The sequence below is a fragment of the Agelaius tricolor genome, unplaced genomic scaffold (genome assembly GCF_023055355.1).
Source record: "Agelaius tricolor isolate 1412-34295 unplaced genomic scaffold, bAgeTri1.0.p SCAF_24, whole genome shotgun sequence".
Classification (NCBI taxonomy): domain Eukaryota; kingdom Metazoa; phylum Chordata; class Aves; order Passeriformes; family Icteridae; genus Agelaius; species Agelaius tricolor.
Genome location: NW_027269284.1, coordinates 12540508 through 12555841, shown reverse-complemented (window position 1 = coordinate 12555841; position 15334 = coordinate 12540508). Strand labels below are relative to the sequence as shown.

At 39.2% G+C, this 15334-nt stretch overlaps 1 long non-coding RNA gene across 1 annotated transcript in view; it reads left to right on the top strand.

Moving 5' to 3' along the window:
* LOC139599817 (uncharacterized) overlaps positions 1-9644 on the top strand; it is a 132233-nt gene extending 122589 nt beyond the window's left edge. Inside the window, exon 3 of the long non-coding RNA XR_011682312.1 lies at positions 8503-9644. This is a non-coding gene — a long non-coding RNA (uncharacterized lncRNA). The remainder of the gene's footprint in view (positions 1-8502) is intronic.
* The last annotated feature ends 5690 nt before the right edge of the window (positions 9645-15334 follow it).

Sequence of the window (15334 nt, the reverse complement as noted above, 5' to 3'; positions counted from 1 at the left end):
AGCCAGTGGGGAGCTGGACTAGTAGATAGTGGAACTGTTCCTAGTAGTAATAAAGGCTCAAGATTTTATTAAAGGTTTGCTGCTGTTTGATCACTGCTAGTCAATATACCAGCCTTTATCTGAGTAACCCTTTCCATGAAGTTTGAAAAATGAAAAAATAAAATAGCCAGCATCTAATCTGACAAACTGTAGGTCCAAAGCTAACCCAGGAGTTAGCTTATTCAAATCTAATGAACTGCCTCATTGTTTGAACAGTGCTGATAAGTTTTTGATAAAAGACCTTGTATTATTGCTTTTACACAGTTATATCGTCCTTGCAAAAGACAAATTGCTCAAAACAGAGGACAAATGTACTTCCTTAGAAGTCTTTTCACAGAAAATATATACAAAATTAATGAAATAAATGAAAAAGAAACACATAATAAACAAAAGAGTGACATTTATCTGCAGGAGACATATAAAAATTGCCTTTGCAATAGAAAAGACATCTTGATTGTGAAATTGGCTACTGTTGGAATAGCACAATTTTAGTAATCTCTCTATCCCAAGCACAATATTTTATTCTTATTTTCCTTCAAATCCATCACTCAGTTTACTCAACTATAGGAGTTTTCACCAACAAACATTGTACTGACTGTATCAGTAATTTATATCTGATAAGAAATGAAAATATTCATGGATTTCTGCAAACTATGTGCTGGAAGTGTGGCACAGAATAATGAATAGCCCTGACTATCTGAAGGTATTTGTGTCTTCTGTTATCTTTAAAAAGACAGATTTTGAAAACACATGACATCTAAATTTTTTTACATTGTTATAGTAGACTTAAGTAGTGCAGTTCCTCTCTCGGAAATGAGAAGATATTCAGACACCAGCAGCACCACAAACCCAGGTTCCCCCTTTCTCCTCTCCTGTGAACTAGGAGGTCTCTTGGTTACTGTGTACAGCCTTTGCTGGAATTAGTGAGTCTGACATGTATTTTTGCCCTTTCATTCAAATACTGGGCCTGGAAGACAGGTATTTGGAGGAATTAGAGGACTGCCTGGTCACTGGAATTCTCCTTTCCCCAGAACAAACATGTATACCTTGATCACATGTGTGAGTCTGGCCCATGCCATGGTCAAGCTCCTTGGAAGCTGTGCAGACTGCATCACTGTCTCTGCTCACCTACAAATGCAAAATGCCATTTGGTCACTTTGCAATTGTGGGCAGTTTTTTGGGTTTTTTTTTTTATCTCAGGTAAAACCAAAAGGACATGCATTGTACAACTTAAAGGCTGGATGTTGACAGAAGATGGATAATATCAAGATTCCAGCGGTGGCTGGGTCCTTACTGCTTACCCAGAAGCACAGGAAGCACTAGAGGTAGACCAGCTCTTGCTGCCTCCTGCAAATCCATCTGGCTGTGAAAAACCCACCCATGGGGCTTTGTTCTACTGCTGCTGAATGGGGAGTTGCAGGACAGTTCTTATCTTTCTGAGTGCAATCACATTAAGAATAGTTCAGCTCTTTCTCAGCACTCTGTGTCCAAATATTTTGTATGTACTGTAGCTTAGCAATGCCTCCCAGGAAATACTACTCTGTCAGTAGGCAAACAATTGCTTAGCTTGAAAGAAGTGTAATTATTTAAGGCATGCACAAATGTTTTTGGCTGCGTGGTGCCATAACATTATTAACTGTGGGGGAAAAGCTAGCTAGCTCTTTTTTAGAAACCATATTACCATTGTCCTAAAATGCAAAATTGCTGTAAGTCCTATTCTGACCAGAATTCCACATTTGCTCTTGATAGTAGATTGGATTTCAGAGCAGGATTAAGTAAATAAGTCATATTAAAATGACAAAATGGGTAAATAGAATATAATGTGAAATGAAATGTAAATTGGATTTAGGCAAACACTTTTATACAGACCTCCCGTCAAACCCTATCAGACTGCTTCAAATTCCTACTGTGATTTCTGCTCGCAGTTCTATTACATGTTGCCACTCAAGGGCATTTGATGTTTTCTCTCTCTGGAAATTCATTTGCATTTAAATGATTTGAAATAATCATAAAAGCCAAGTGCTATGAAGTTTGAAATTAGTTACTGTCTATAAATTGCGATGCCATTAAAAGATGATTTTGAAGAGCTTTGCTGTCTCAAATGTATGCAGATTAAAATCTAACAAAGTACACCTTGTTACAAAACTGTAAAGAATGGTGTGACATGGACTTAAATTGATTTATTCTCCTACTAGTGCCTATAAACTTTACATACTTGGGTTTCTTCTGAAAGTGGAAAAAAACCCTTTCATTTGCCTGCTGAATCTGAGCCAAATCCTGTTCTCAGATGGGGTTTCATTGGGTGTATCTGACACCAGTGCTTGGCCCTCAGAGTTTAATCTATATGGTCTATTAAATTTCTGGAAATGCTGTATGAATAGTTGGGTCTCATAATTTTTTTATGGAGGGAATAAAGGAGTGGGATCAGGAACAATGGAGGCCATTTACAGTTGGCAGCATGCGTATGCCCATTTACCTGTGTCTGTTCAGTTTTCCCCCTCTCCCTTGAATTTCAATGTTCTCCTGGTAGGTGTTTCTCAAGGATCTTCTCTGTGAGGCAGCTGGTGCTCCTGGTATGTCACCCTGGAGCCAGCCTGGCCTTCGTGCCTGTGGAAAGGTAAAACCTGGTTAGGAGCACAAATACATTTTGAAATACTGAAGCCCCTTTTGAAAGAGAGTTCTTTTCTCCATTAACCTCCAGGCGAGCTTAGGCAAAATAGAGCTGTCACCTCATAAACTCATCTTCTACCTCGCCTCCCCAAGCACCATTCCACTATTCCACTTTTAACCTATTCCTGCTCCCTGCCTGTGAGACCTTATGCTGCCTAATATAAATTCCTACTCTCTCTTTGCTTATACCATTGGGATATTATAACTTTACATTTTTGGATACCAACAGTACGTTCCAAATATATTTTCCTATCCCCAAATAATTTTAAATGGACTTGACCACAAATATATATACAACTATGTCTAGCTGTATAACTTGATCTGAAGATGTTTGTAACAAGGAAAGTGAAGTTGCCTTGGTTTATAGGTCTCAGAACCCAGGGATGGAATTACCTCTTTATAAACACATTTCTGTGTGCATTTTTTATTATTCAAAAGAAAGAATGAAGTGTGTAGAACCCATCTTAAAGGGCAAGGAAAGGTTTTGGTTTCGTAAATCCAATCTAGTGGTTCAAAAATTCCTGATATCGATTCTTTGAACATAAAATTAGCTTTCAGTCTCTAGTACAATAAAAAGTGCTATATTTTTTGGGTATGAGTGATAAAACAAAGCAGCTGCTCAGTGGTAAGTGCAAACTACCAGATAATCCTTCCTGATCTATCCTTTATGCAAAGTCAGTCTATGCACACTAGTGTGGGGACAATACCTGGTCTCTCAAGTAGGATTTATGGCTGCTGCAGGGTCAGATTTGTGATGGGGAGTGGGGGAAGTGAGACAGGAGTGAAATGATAAGTTTAATTGTAATAATAAGTAACATTATTGTTACTCTAGCATGCACAGGCCTCTTGGGTTAGTGTTCTGGTAGAGTCCTGACTGCCTTATTGGAAAGAAAATCCTTATAGATTCACTGTGCAGCTCAGGCTAAATAGCCCCAAATAAAGGATGAGTCTGTTCAGTTCTCATCATTCCTTGGAAAATCAGTTGGAGGACAATGGATTTTGCATAGGAAATGAGAGATGGGCTATTTGTCCTGGGCAGGTTTTCATTGCAAAAGTAATTCTGGCTCCTACGCAGGTTTTGCTGAGAACCCTCCTTGCCTGAATTATTGATCCAAGAGCAAGCATTCCTTCAGTCCCAGATGGTTTCATCTGAGCAGAAATACAGACTGCCAGCATCTTTCTTTCATTGAAATGACCTGGCCACAAACATTCACTTCAGTCACTTCCATAGTCTGCTTCAGGAGCCTGGAACAGGACAATTTTGTCCCTGTCCATGGGGGGAGAACCCTGCAACAGCAGCACTGGGAAACTGGAGATAGACCCTGGAAGTCTGATCAGTGCCTGAAGGTGTGAGAAAGTGCTGAGATACAGCAGTATTTTGGACAGGGATGAAGGATGCACCTATTCACTCTTGAACTGATCCAAGTGGTTACTCCAGGTGCCTGCATTCCCCTCATGAGAGAAAAAAATGCTCTTGAGAAGAGTAGAGAGTCTGTCTTTCAATGGGAAATCCTTTTTAGCACACTCTATAGAAAAGTTGGAAGAGCTTTCGTTTGAGCACAGTCCTCCATCACAGCAGGGTTTACTTAAATAAATTAAAAGCTTATGAAAAGACCATTTTTTCTGGATGCCTCTTTTACATGTGTCCTTTTAAGAAAGACATCCAATAAATGAGATATGGCCATTGATTCTGTCCTGCTTTAAATCAATATTCACAGACCACTGAAGAAAGTTTTGCAAATCATGTGGCTTTGAGAACTCTTACTACTCAAAACAAGACCTGGCAAAACAGATAAAAAATTACTCATAACTGCAGATGAAATTGTGGCAGGAGATTTTACTGAAAAATAGAACATTTTACGAACTCAGGGCAAAACAATATCTCCCAGAACATATTGCAATCTGATCTCTGCAGATGTTATTGAAATAATGCAGAGTTTGATAAAAATACATAAATTATACTTTATTGTGGTGGATTATAAAATATGTTCTGAAAGGGATGGTAAGCACAGCAGGCATTTTGCTTTATCTAGTTTGGCAGCACTTCTTTGCCATCAAATGAGGAGGCATAACTTAATATGTGCAAAAGGCAGAGAATGAAAGGGCCTAGACTGAAAACTTTCCAAAGATAGGACTATCTACTTGTGTGCTTGCACAGAGCTTAGCACAGAGACCCTTGAGTGTTCAGCACTCTCCCTGGTACAGACACTAGGATAAATAGCAGGGGAAACTTTCTTTGTTTAAAAATGATAATATTTTCTTTATATTTTCAAAGCCTCATGTTTTTGGACAGAGCTTAAGTGCCCTTTTGGTTTCATCTGCTGTTTTTTCCTAACCACTCCCTACAGGCATTTTTTTAGCTCTGCTTTGACCTATGCTAAAGAACATAAAGTTTTGGCTGCCCAAACCTGTGTAAGTTCAATATTGCAGCTCAGACCTGTCACTGCACAAGATAGGTTTGAGGGCCAGAACTGCAGCACTGAATTTAAAACAGTGGGAGGTAACCCCATCTCCTACTACTGCAACGACGTTTTTAGTTTTAGGGTTTTTTCCCCTCAGGCATTTCTAAATGTTCTGAGTAGAAACTAACAGATGGGATTTCTTTAAAAAGATACAAACCACAGCTTAGGGTTTCAATATGACTTTTTTGCTACCAGAAGGTAGGTAATTAATGATTCAATGTGTAGCCACCATACACTGGAATTTAAGCCTCTGGAAATCTCATTTGTAACCATAAGAATGCAAAGGGACACAAAAAGCTTCATTTGTTTTCGTGGCTTTCCTGAGTTAAAATTAAACCTATTACCAAGAGCTGACAGTGCAATATTGTTGCATTAAAGCCATGTTTATAGTTTTTCATGCAGAACGTTTCCTGTGAATAACGACCTATAGGATTTGTGGTATTTTTTGAAGGCAGAGGTTTAAGTTATTATTCTGCTGTTGTAATATCTGTTTGTAGCCACAGATGCTGTGCCTACTGCCTGTATATTGCCTCTACTGCCTGCAGTTTGCTACCCTGCTCACTGCTGTTAATAGGGATATTAGACATTCACCAGACAATACAGTTCCTTTTAGTTATCCAGTAGGAGACTGAACTTTGTGAAGATGCTGATTGTGTCCCAGATTTATCTTTCTATAACTCAGCTCTCTTTGGAGCTGGTGGGTTGCTCATTGCACCTCTGTTCTTCTCATTCATTTTTTAAGTTGCTCTGTTACAAAATTCCCAGCTCCCATTTAGTCAGCTGTAAACAGTAGGCAACTGCTCCAGAGGAAAGTAGTTATGCAATTAATACATTGATTTAGATTTCTTTAATATAAACAGGAGAATAAATTTAAGTAAAGGTGAAATGCTTGGTTTCCTCTCTGGAACTCAATGCAGTGGAGAAGTGTACTGGGGCCAAGAGTTATCCCTTCCTTGCAGAGACAAGAGCCCTGTGCCTCTTTTTACACTGCCTCCAAGGAATGAAACAGCCTCCAAGAGCATGGCACTAGTCAGAAAAGCAGTAATAGTTTAAGTCTAGAAAGCATTTTACAATGTGCTTAACTTTAAGCATTTTTTTTCAGTCCCACCAGCCTCAAAAGGATTTAACAAGGCACTTAACATCCTCTCTGAACAAGGATACTTTCCTGGAGCTGGCCTTAACAAGGGAACTCTCCACTTCCTTTTGCTGTGCAGTCTAAAGCTCTGAGTTCTACCACTTCTGCCACCTCTGAGGAGCTGCCCCTGCCTTGGACAGAAAAAAGGATAAAGGCAAAGGGTTAAATAATCCATTGTCATCATACCTTTGCATACCATCCTGGTCATTCCATGGCTGGTGGTTTCTCTCATTCATCCACCTTGGATCCTGCCCAGTAAATGATGGAAGGTCACACTTGGTGTCCCAGCACGTGCCCCAGAGACTGACCACACACAACACAGCTCTGAAAAATGAAATAAGTGCAGGGAGGGGTCCCTCAAAAGGCAGTGCAGGATTGCTGACTGCTTTTTTGAGTGATTTTGGCCAGTTGTTTGTCCACTTCTAATTATGCTTTTACTGTTGATTTAAATTGGAACACTAGCAATATTTTCACGTGATCTTTGCTTAGGGGGAAAGCAAGCAGAAGAGTGAACACTGATTAAGGGAAATGAAAGCAAATCTGTTTACTGATAATATATGTGGCAACACTGAGACAGATAAATGGTACTTAGGGATTGCTCTCTGCTCATGTTTATGATCTTCAATATATTTGTGCATTTCTCATTTACTGCCCAGGCAAAGTTTGCATTTCCAAATTACAGATGTATCATGACGATTTTGGTCACAACAAAGTTACAAACTCTGTCATTCAGCAGACCTACCATTCAGTACTTCTGAATGTGATTTTACTAGTCCCTGTTCTTGTTGGAGAATATACTAAAATTCAAATTAAAGGTAAATGCATTCTTTATGCACTGGATTTTTTCACAGCTTCTTCCTCAGAGAAGCTTTTCTTTTCCTCATTTCATCTTGAAAGGTCATTTTAGGAAGAAAAAAGTCCTGTTGCCAACTTTTTAAATAATTATGATCTCCAATAAAATGCCATCTATTTTTAACATTGTACTTTTTAATGTGTCTTTAAAAAAGACATAAGTAGATGACTTTCTCCATGAATAATGTATCACTTCAGAAACTTTGAATGCTATGACATAAATTATCAACTACTTTCCTACTGTTTGCTGATAAAGTGGGGGTGTTTTCCACACACTTTGTAGTCAGATCATGTTTGGAGTCAGCTTCATTTTCTTGCTGTATTTGAATGATGACATTTCATCATAGTTTATGCCACTTAATAGCATAAAATGTCAGAAGGAAATGATCATAACACTTCTTCAGGTGATAAGTATTCCCCGCCTCTACCCTGTGAAGTAAACCATGTAAAGTAAAAACTTTTACTGAAGCAAAAGCACTCTGTAAAGTAAAAGCAGACATCATGGCAAAGGTCCTGGCAATAGGACCACAGCGTGTGCCTGGTTTAGCAGAGGAAACATGTAGAAAATGCCTCTTTAAAAGTGGTTGTTGTCTTTTAAGGATTTCCAGGGATGGGCAATATTGATAAAAGCCAGAGAGAGCCCCCAGAGCTTTGTTCAGGTCTGGTGGAGCATGATGGTTGGACTTCAGGATGGATGGTGAGTGAGCAGAGCAGAGCATCCATGGGCAGGGCAGAAGTGTTTCAATATCCTCAGCTGACAGGGTCAACAGCACTGGTGATGTATTTAAACTGGTAATTCAGACATGAAGCAGGAAAACACTGAAACATTTGAAAAAGAGAATGAGAAGAAAAATGAAGTGCATAGCTGAGACTCTATTGTGGCAGTAAAATATTCAACTGGCTTAATATGCTTCAGGAAATAGTGATGTTTAGGATGAAGAGAAGGAGAAAATTAGTGGAAGTGGAGAAAACCAGATAACATTTTTTTTCAGGCAAGAAGCATATTAAAGCAAATAAAGAACTGGAGGGGGAGAGTCTGCTGGGACCTGGGGCTTAGCAGAGAAGTGGTAAAGCAAATAGCAGAACTTAGAGAGAATAAGAGAGATGGAAACTGAAAGGAGAAAATAGCCTCCCAGCACATGGAAGCAAAATGCTGGAGGAGACCCTGAGGGACACCAGTATGGATTTATGTCCTGCAATTATAATTAGTGAAAATGAGGGGATAAAATGAGATTTTGACTATTTAGGAGCACAGAACTATTTCCAAGTTTCAAAGTAAGTTTTACATTGTCCTTGTCTGCTAATTTCTTTCTGAACTCCCTCATCCATTGCTTGTCTTTCCAGAAAGCACCTTGTCCATGACACACCCTGGGATGAACTGCACTTGTCAGTGGAAGATACAGCAGGAAGAAAACTCCAGAGAAATTGCACGATCAATTTGTAACAAACATAATAAATATCAATAAATTGCATGGTCAAGAATAGCACATACATAAACAGGATGTGGCAACCAGAGTGAGCATATTAAACTATACTCATCAAATGATCAGATTTGCAGTGGGACAAGAGTATTTTCTTTTTAATGCTTTAAGGCTGTCAGATCCCTGGAGAAAGGTTATGGTTTGCACTGAAAATTCATGAAGGAGTTGGACAGGCAGAAATGTGACCATTCAAATAGTTGGAAATCTAGAAATGTGGGAATCCTTTGGAAGGCTCTGGATGCTGCAAAGAAGGCCCTACATTGGCCTAGTAAAGCAACATTTGCAACATCTACATGCCTTTTGGTAAGGAAGACAATGGAAATGTGAGGAGTTTGTGTCCTTGAGTCCATGCATCTTGGGAATGTTTATACAGGTATTAATTAATGAATTAATTAATTAATTTAGGATGGCTGTGTTTTAAGGATGTCTTGCAACTTCTGGCTGCCTTGGAAATCACCCAGTCAAAATCATCAGGGTTTTTTAAAATAACTAGTCATTGGATATTTTGCAAAAACAGTCTAAGTAACTTTGGAAAATGGACAGTCTTGGATAATTCAGAAAAGGTGCCTGAATATTTCCAATATTTTACTACATAAAATTCATTGTAGACTAGCAGCATTAATGTCAAATCCAGCTAGTTGCACAATAATTGAGGATTCATAAAATGTTTCTGGGAATCACCATGTAATTACCATTGTCTCCAGTGGTGGTACAGGAAAATAATATGCAATATTTCAAGATATTTAATTAAGAAGTGTCAGTGAGTTACCTTGAAGATAACTTCTCTCACCCCTGTATGACAGGGTTGTGTATGACTAGATGATGGATGAGTCCCCTCAGTATGAAAGACAGATGAACTGAGGAACATCAACGTGATATGCAGAACTCATTATGATGAAGTGTATATAATTGTTGTTTACTCTTTAAAGGTGACCTACAAATACAATGCTTTATGGTTACTTTTCTTGTCTTCTTTACAATGCAATAAAAAATTCTAAAAAGTTCTCCAGTAGAAACTGTGCTTTTTTTTTCCTTTTCTTAGAAACTCTTGTCCACTTTGTTTTTTTTTTCTCAAAGACCTCTGATCCATGAAGGAAGTAACAGGTTTATGGTATCAGATATGAAGGCAAAAAAAGATGTTTGTATGAGGGTAATTTCTTATGTGGTCTGCTTTGGATGTGGGAGCTGTTATGAATTCATGTGTGGTTCACTAGTAATGTCAGCAGCCAAACCCATCATCCCTGTCTTGGGAATTGTAGAAAAAAAAACTTGTAGCTTTCATGATGAAAGTGTAATATGAGATCAGGGGAAAACAGAAAAGAGAATTTAAAGAAAGATGGGTCTCCTAATGGTTATTTCTGTTAAAGGAATTAAGGAACTACCACTTTCTATTATGTTTAGCATAAACAGTGGGCTTTGTGTTCCTTGCTCAAGTAACTGCTCTCTTACCCTCTGTGGGCTGCATTACCTTACATTTTGACTAACTGCAGTTTTTCTTGCTGTCACCACACAGCTGACTTGATCACAGCCTTTCGTTTGGGAATCCTTGCTTTTTACTCTGACTTGCTTACTAGCCCATTTTTCTTCTACTCTATCAGTGCCCTTCTCTGTGGACCCTAAGGTGATAATTACATTAGCTGTACTTCATCACAAGCTTGTTAGGGCTTGACAGTTGATTTTGGCTGACTATAATCAGCCTTGTCCCCACTTGTCATTGTCCCTTTGTGCAGTGGTTGAACATGACTCTTTCTACATTAGCAAGCAGTGTGCTCCATTAAGAGTGGATCTGCTGAGTGAAATAACCTGCACTGACCTCTGTGAAACGTGTGGTTTTGGGGACTTGGTGCTGCTCACAGCCTGGTCCTGTAGGCTGAGTGCTTGTTACTGCCTGCAGCACACCTTTGGGTTTGTTTTCACCTGAAAGATGTTGGTTTGTGTGCTCTGAGATGGGTGTCTTGTGGAAGTCACAGCATGTAAAGGAGAGATGTTTGGGAGATTTAAAAATGCATTTCTGACCATCAGTGCTGAGGGGGGCCTTTGCTGCTTGTTGATATACCTAGGGTACTGTACTGCTTCAGCTGCTCTAAAGTTAGGCCAGATGCCTGGGGCTTCCCTGTCCTCTGGGTTAAAAGGTAGGTGAAAATATTTTTGTGGTTTTTCTACAAGTAAATCTTCTCTTCCTGTGCTCATTTAGCAGAGGACAAAGGCTCTTTTTTCTCAGTGTGGGCATCTTGACAAAGTGTAATCTGGATTTATTCCCATGGAAGTAGCTCAGTGTGATATCCAGCTCAAAACTAGATCATCTCAAAATTAGAACAGGTGAATCTTCTTGTCCCTTCTACCTCTTCAAAATGGCTGAGGCCCTTTTTATTTCATTAGTCATAAATTTGGATATGAAAAGGAGAATAATTGCATGCATCTACTCTTTCTCTCTCTGCTTTTTTGCATGTCAAAGTACTTGATCTGTATTGAAGTCCATGAGTCTCTCATCTTGTACTGTGCATATAATTAATAAAATTATAATAATAATAATAAAATTAATAACAAAAAAGGACTTAATTAAATTCTGTCAGTGAGCATAAATTTAAAATAGACTAGTGGAGTTTGTTGAAAGATCCTACACATGAAGTAGGAATATGTGTGGCTGAGACATCTGATGAGAAAAATTGTGACTGAAGAAATCCTCCATTTATTTGACAGGAATATTTATTTGAAGCAAGATTGAAAGCAAGGGCAGAGTCTACTTTTTGCATTTGTGGCAACCACCAGAACTGGGAGAAGTGCAGGAAGTATCAGAGTTGAGAAGAATGGTTGTGGTGGGTTTTGCATTCATTGGTCACAGGTCATGTAGAGAGAAGATTTGGGCCCATTCTGATTCTTTCACTGAAAAACCGCTCGTGAGAAGTTTTTGTTAACACAGCATTTGGTTCAATGGGGCTTTGGTTCATATCAGAGATCCCACAAAAGTGCTCAGAGCACAGTGCTGCTGTGAGGGAAGGCTCTCACAAGTGCTGTATTTGCTCATTTTTCTGTGATTCTGAATGTGACATTGTGCAAAACACATGCAAGCTGCCTTTGAGTAAACTATTATTTTATGAAAATGTGGCATCACTATTCTAAACTCTTTATTTATCTCTTTCTTTCCTATGTTTTTTTTCCTTTTCTTATTTGCAGGTCTTTTGTGGAATATCCATTATTTACTTTATTTAATTCTGCATTTTTCCCCCAAATGTTCCTTAAATAAAGCTCTTTTCTTTTTCCTGCATTGTAGGTCAAGACTAGAAGCAACAATGATGCTTCTTTTTTTTTCTAACACAAACATATACTCGTGAAGACTCATAAAGAACTTTAATACCAGTAAGCACAAGTAAAGCTTGTTGACTGCACAGGAGACAGATTTGCAGACAGAGTGAAAGCATAAACAATGTGTTATCAGTGTTCCAAATCAAAAGAAGGTCAGCACTATGTGAAAAGTTTATAGGCAACGCACATCACAAAAGTACCTTGAGATATTAGAAGTTAACAGCCAGATCTTCACCTATAAAAAAATGGTGTTAACACCACTGATATTGCTGGAGATATGGCAATCCATACCAGACTGTCCTGGCCTTCTGATTTTTATTCTGCATTTTACACATAATTTTTGTCATCAATCTCCATTTATGTCAATGACAAATGCATATTTCACATAGTCACAAGTAGACAAAGAGGTGCATTCATTGTTATAACTGATAAATTAGTGTCTTTGTTCAAACAACTTGCATTTACATTCACTGTTAGAGAAGGAAAAGCTTCTTAAAAATTTATAAGCTGACTATGCAGGTTAGCTTAAATGTGCAGTCATACAGTGTTGACTCAGAGTTAAATTTAGGAGTGCTTTGCAAAACTAGTGGAAAGTAGAGCATTTGTTCAACATCACAGACTTGCAAATGGTTGAGCTAAATATATGGTGAGCATTCAGTCACAGGTCAGGCTCAAACAGTGCGCTCAGAGTGCTTTCCATGCATTGATTGGTCTAATTTTGGAGATCATTTTGTGTTTTATTCAAAACTAGACAAGGCTGTGAGGAAAACATGGACCTGTGGGATACAGAAAAAGAACATGGACCTATGGGATACAGAAAAAGACTGATAAAAGATACATAAAGCAAGCTTGATGCTCTGCTTCTCTTTGTGTGCCTTATTCAGCCATTTCTGGAAAGAGTACTCAGCTACCAGGGATTAAGCTCTCTCTGAGCTGCCTGTGAGACACCTCCCACAGTTACACTGGGCATCCCCAGCCCATCTGACAGCAAAAGGATTTTAGTTTATCAATTATTTGTTCAGAGGCCTCCCAAAGTTCTTAGCAAACTGGGGCCTGGGCTTTCAAACCCAGACATGTATTGTCTGAGTAAATGTGTAATTCATGTGTGTAAATGCACAGAGTGCTCACATAAATCAGTTGCTCTCATCCACGGCTGACCAGACAGCTGCCTAACTGGCCATGTTCCCATACAAATACCTTATTTAGAGAAAAGAATTAGGCCTCCATGATATATGGATGTCATTGTATGCCCTTAAACTGATTAATGGGAAAATGATTTTTCACCCTTTATTTGTTTCACATTCCCCCATCTCCCTCTAACCTGTCCCAGGACATAAAACACTCTGAAATGACCTCCCAGTCTTTCAGATTATAAATTCCTCCTGGTAGGAGGATTTGCTTTATGTGTTTTCTCCTGTGAGCCTGGTGTACTCTCCTGTGCCAGGGAAGTGCTTGAGTGCATGCCTATAATTCTCAGCAGGAGCAGTGTCCAGGGGCCATGAAATCACCTGCCAGCCCATCACCTGTCTCCAGAGGTGCTGTGCAGCCAGCCTGCAGAACACCACTGGTGCTGGAGGTGTCCTGAGGAGCTTGGTCCTCAGAGGCTGTGCAGAGGTTGTGCTGGTACATGCTGAGCTTGTGCTTACAACAAAGACAATACCTGAAGACTCTTCCTCACCCTTTCTAAAGGGTCCTTCTGTCACAGTGCACTGTTGGGGTAGAGGCCTATGAATTCTTGTTAACTGATTTCAGCTAGGAATAACATTTTGTCATATCTAACCAATCTTTTTAAACATGACCAACTAATAGCTGTCCATTTAGCACAACAAGTAGCTTTAAAGTCATTGAAGACTGAGATAAGTCCAGCTTCAGATGTTACTTGAAAATGAGTGATCAGTCCTGCCTGGGCACAGGATCTTTCTGATATGTCATGAGAATGGCTGCAGAGTCCTTTTTGAATTTGTTATTTAGCCAGACTTGCTGACATCTGAATCTGCACAATTTGTAATGAATAATTTAAACCATGGGGAGCAGAAAGTGAAACTGAATTAAAAGACCAAAAAAAAGCTTGAAAATGCTTTCATGATACTTTTTCTTGCTTAAAACTTGGAGATCAAACAAGAAAAAATTGTAGCTTAGGATCACTTCCCACTGTACAAGGAACCAGCAGAGTTGCAGCGTTGAGCTCATTGGGTTTATCCACTTTAAACGACATCTCTTTGTAGTCAGTCAAGACAAAGATGTAGACATTAACAAGAAAATATTAAACATTTATTTTGTGTGGTTTTACTTGTCTTCAGAGAATCATTCTGTAAGCAATTTATGTTACCAGATAGACTTTATTCCACCATTGTGTACTAATTACCTGTTGCTCACATATTAATCTTGCTTTTCTGTTTCCTTTTCAGCCAGTCTGAGAGGTGCAGAGATTCAGAGTCCAGAGCAATGTTGGAATACAATGTTGGAGTATTTTCTGAAGTTTATATTGTATGTCACTGCTCAGAGGCTAAGTTAGGAAAGTTCAAGATTTCTGCAGTAACCTTTGTTGTGAAGAGAAGGATTGCCAGACTTGGGGTTTAGGTTGCAGGTTAATGGGCAGTGGGGAGCAAAGGAAGAGCAGTGTCTCTCTCCTCTCTGAAGCACCACATCCTGGTGGTAGCAGGTGGCTGCATGCTGGGATCAAAGAAACCCTGTTCTCTTTAGCTGTGATAAATTGCAGCACTCCTTGCTGACTTCCATGTTTATGATCATGGGTGAATTTGATATATTTCAATAGAAAAAAGTCCAGGAAAGTTCATTTTCTGTACAGTGATGAAGACAATTATAATCCAGGCTAAAATACATGTGCTCAAGGTTGCAAACACAGTGAGCAAGTGCAGTGACTGCTGGGCTGGATGTAGCTGTCATTGCTCTTAACAGCGAGGTGTTTATTGATGTTGTGAGTGAGTGAGGTTTGTGCAGTCCATCCCTTCATAAGGCAAGAGGTTACTCTCATCCAGGTGGAGAGAGCTTCCCTTGTGCCTTGTGGTAAAGGAGAAGCAGCTGGAAACACTAACCACAAACCAGTGCTTTTTTGTTAGCTGGCTATTTGCAGTTATCCAGCTTTTTAAAACTAACTTATAGGTAGCTTGCAGGTCAATTTTTATGGCTTGCTTTGATGTATGATGGGGGACACTGCATGTTGGGACACTAGGTATTTAGCAGCTTAACTGTGCAAAAACATGTATTTAATCCCCCCACAAAAGCCACTCAGTCATAAATACCTCCAGATTATTGAGTACAGAATTTGAAACGTGAAGTAACCAGAGTCCATATTCCACATGTGGATGTAGGAAGTAGGCAGGAGGCATTTCTTGAGCATGCCATATTCAGAGAGGGGTCATGCAGGCAAA